Raw genomic sequence first — 3,725 nt, forward strand, 5'->3', positions numbered from 1 at the left:
TTTCAAACAAGGAGACCATCGATCATGGGTTCAGTGAAATTGTTTGTTGTTTTTGTTTTTTTGTTTGTTTGTTTGTTTGATTATTTTTTATATAATATTTTATTTTGTATTTTCTTTTTGGTTTTGTTTTTGTTTTGATTTTTTTTCAGTTCTCTCTGTCCATCCAGGAATGATTGGTTGCTGGGTCAATTAGATCTGGCGACACGTATTTCATGACAGGCCCTCACCCTATCCAAAGGATAGCAAGCCATTGTAACTGTTCGTAAACACCATCCGAAAAAAAAATCTGGCTCCATTGGTCTATTGGCTCCAAAGTGCTTTTGGTTTTTGGGGTTTTTTAAAAAAATATTTAAAAAGGCAGTGTACAGCATTATAAATTTAGGAACAAAGCTTGATACATATGCTATTTCAATCGGATAAAGCAAATTTCAATAGTGTATTAACAATCCATTTATGTTTCGTTCGTAGTCAAATACAAATTCAGAGCAATTCAATACGGCACCCATTTCAGATGTTGCCTTTTAAACCCCAGTGTTAAGATTTTATTACTTTTCAATTGAATAGCATATAAATTTTCCAGCTGTTTTGAATTTGACGCCAGATCTTAATGTATGGGATTTTCTTTCATATTGCCATTAGTGGTGCCTGGTGATTTACTTGGCCCAGGTCTTGGGTGCCTTTTAAGTCCTGGGTTAGACTCTCTTTCATTGTTTTAAGTTTTTATTCCCTATTGTCTTTTGACATTTCTCTAAAAGTTTCATCTAAACCATCACCGATCATATTATATTACACTGACAAAACACACTTTTCTGATTTATATGTCAAATATATCCCATATAATGCCAGGATAGAGTAGAACAGAACCTCTTATGACAGATTGGAGTCAGAATAGAAGTCTTGATATCAAGTAGGAGTAGTATAGAACTCATGATGTCAGGTAAAAGTAGAATAGAAGTCATGATGCCCTGTCAAAGTAGAATAGAACTCGTGATGCCATGTCAAAGTAAAATAGAACTCGTGATGCCATGTCAAAGTAGAATAGAATTCTTGATGCCATGTCAAAGTAAAATAGAATTCTTGATGCCATGTCAACGTAAAATAGAATTCTTGATGCCATGTCAAAGTAGAATAGAACTCTTGGTGTCAGGTTAGATTTTGGTAGAAATCCAGGTGTTAGTTTAAAGAGATTTGAACTCCCCGTGTCAGGTTGATTTTGAAACAGAACTGATGTCAGTTAGGCTAAAATAGAACTATTGATGTCAAATTGGAGAAAAAGAGAAGTCCTGATGTCAGGTTAGAATAACAGAACCGTCCCCTGGTGATGTCAGGTTAGAGTAAAACAATCCTTCCGGTGTCAGATTTGATTAGAAAAGAGCATCGATGCCAGTTTGATTTAGAATTGAGGTCCTGATTGGAGTCGAATCAAACATCTGATATTACAGTTGGAATTAGAATTGAGGTCCTGATTGGAGTTGAATCAAACATCTGATATTACAGTTGGAATGAACTCCGCCTGTGAGGACTTCCAATGATTGATCAGTGTCCGATTATGTCTCTCTTTCATAAAGAATTCTTTAAAGTACAATGAACACATTGAAATCACTCGTGTGTAAAGTAAGCAATACAAATTGCTATTGGACCCTCTCGACGTGTCTATTAAATAGTTGGTAGTCACATACGCCTATGCTACCCAACAATGACAAAATGTTTTTTTTTTTTTTTTATTAAATCATTTTGATTAGGAAAGCTCGTCAGAATGTCTTAAATATAAGACCTCTTTCGAACTTTTAGGTTTAATCAAGACGTTTTGATAAGGTGAAGGTCATCTTAAACCATATTGATGATATGAATAATGGGTTTTGAGACCAAAATGGAAATAAAAGGCTTTATGTGTGATTACGACAATATAGACCTTGAGGTTCTATGTATGGCGTTAACAATCGATACAACACAAATACGATTTTCTGTGCTTGATTGGACAATCATAGACTTCTGTGAGAAAAGCGTCACGGTTCATTTGATATAGGTCCCTATTTAAAACAGACCTTTTGGGAAAGACCATAACTTTGTCCAGTTTACAATACCGTAGCCGCCGTCGCCGGAGTTAGGGGTGTATTTACTGTGCACGATGATATGTTTTTATACCTACTCGTTGACCACTCAATATATTAGGGGTCTGATCCGAATTAAGGCGGGTAAGAATAAGTCGTCTAGGTGTCTCAAACCTATTGATATTGCACCTTGGGTGGTTCCGTTGTTTTACGTGCAAATATTATATTATGCTGGTAAATGTGTGTGTGTGTGTGTGTAAACGATTGAATGTGTTTATGTGTGTGTGTGTGTGAGAGAGAGAGAGTGAGAGAGGGAGAGAGGGAGACACACACACACACACACACAGAGAGAGAGAGAGAGAGAGAGAGAGAGAGAGAGAGAGAGAGACGTTTAATAGAGTCAGACTTAATCCGATATTTGAGAAGCCATATTATAACACAGGACCTGTTTTATTGGAACCAAACACATCAATAATACACGGGATTGTTGTAAAGCGTATATACCATTTTCAATACACTGCTATTTATTGTGTATACACAACGGTTGACACGGACAATACACACTGTCTGTCGTGATCTGGATTATATTTTCCAATACAAAGGTAGATAAATATTACCTTATTCTTGATCATTTAAAAATTGTTTTACACTTTATTTCATAATGTTGTTTCTATATCAAAGAAGTCGCATTCTATTCTATGGATTGCATTGTGTTACTAATAGAATAGAATAAATGGAAACATCACTCAATACAATCGAATCATCTTCGACTAAATATCGTATTACAGGTCGGTTGATTGGTTGGGATGGTTTTTCTTATAGGCTAGCACTATTCAGTATCTGATACTGAATAGTGGTTTTGTACTATTCAGTATCTGATACTGAATAGCGGTTTTGCACTATTCAGTATCTGATACTGAATAGTGGTTTTGTACTATTCAGTATCTGACACTGAATAGTGGTTTTGCACTATAATACGGTGTTTTTTTCCCCGAAACCTGACAAAGTTATGGGAAGAGGGCAGCTGTGGGAGTGAATATGGGACTCAGAGAAGTGTACACCAGTGGGGAGTGAACCTGGGACTGGGTTTCGGCGGGTTTCCAAATAAAAAGCAATTACTTTTTTACGAAACACGACGACACCTGGCAATATCCGACAAAGTTATGAGAGGTAGGCAGCAGCGTATGTGTGTGTGTGTGTGTGTGTGTGTGTGTGTGTGTAGGGGGGGGAGGAGAGGACGAACCTGAGATTCAGGGAAGTGTACACCAGTGGGGAGTGAACCTGGGACTCTGGGTTTTGTAAAAAAGCAATAACAATATGGGGGGGGGGGGGATTACATTTTTACGAAACCCGACAATATGCGGCAAAGTTGTGGAAAGTAGGCAAAGCGTGGGGAGTGAACCTGGGACTCAATGAAGTGTACACCAGTGGGGAGTGAACCTGAGACTATGGTTTTCGGTGGGCTTCAGCTAGTTTCATATAAAAGCAATTAATTTTTTACGAAACACGACGAATCCTGGCAATATCCGAGAAAGTTATGGGTAGTAGGCAACAGTGCTGGGGAGTGAACCTGAGATTCGGGGAAGTGTACACCAGTGGGGAGTGAACCTGGGACTGGGTTTCGGCGGGTTTTGAAAAAAAAAGACAATAATAATAGTAAGTAAGTAGAAATAA

At 37.6% G+C, this 3,725-nt stretch overlaps 1 protein-coding gene across 1 annotated transcript in view; it reads left to right on the forward strand.

Annotated features, from left to right (window-relative positions):
* Positions 1 to 2,448: 2,448 nt before the first annotated feature.
* The window catches only part of LOC144967156 (kelch-like protein 15), a 100,865-nt gene continuing 99,588 nt past the window's right edge, over positions 2,449 to 3,725 (forward strand). Inside the window, exon 1 of the mRNA XM_078904056.1 lies at positions 2,449 to 2,653. The gene's annotated coding sequence lies outside the window, so the exon portion shown is untranslated. The remainder of the gene's footprint in view (positions 2,654 to 3,725) is intronic.

The sequence above is a fragment of the Berghia stephanieae genome, chromosome 1 (genome assembly GCF_034508935.2).
Source record: "Berghia stephanieae isolate SIO BIC M18660-M18661 chromosome 1, UCSD_Bste_1.3, whole genome shotgun sequence".
Classification (NCBI taxonomy): domain Eukaryota; kingdom Metazoa; phylum Mollusca; class Gastropoda; order Nudibranchia; family Aeolidiidae; genus Berghia; species Berghia stephanieae.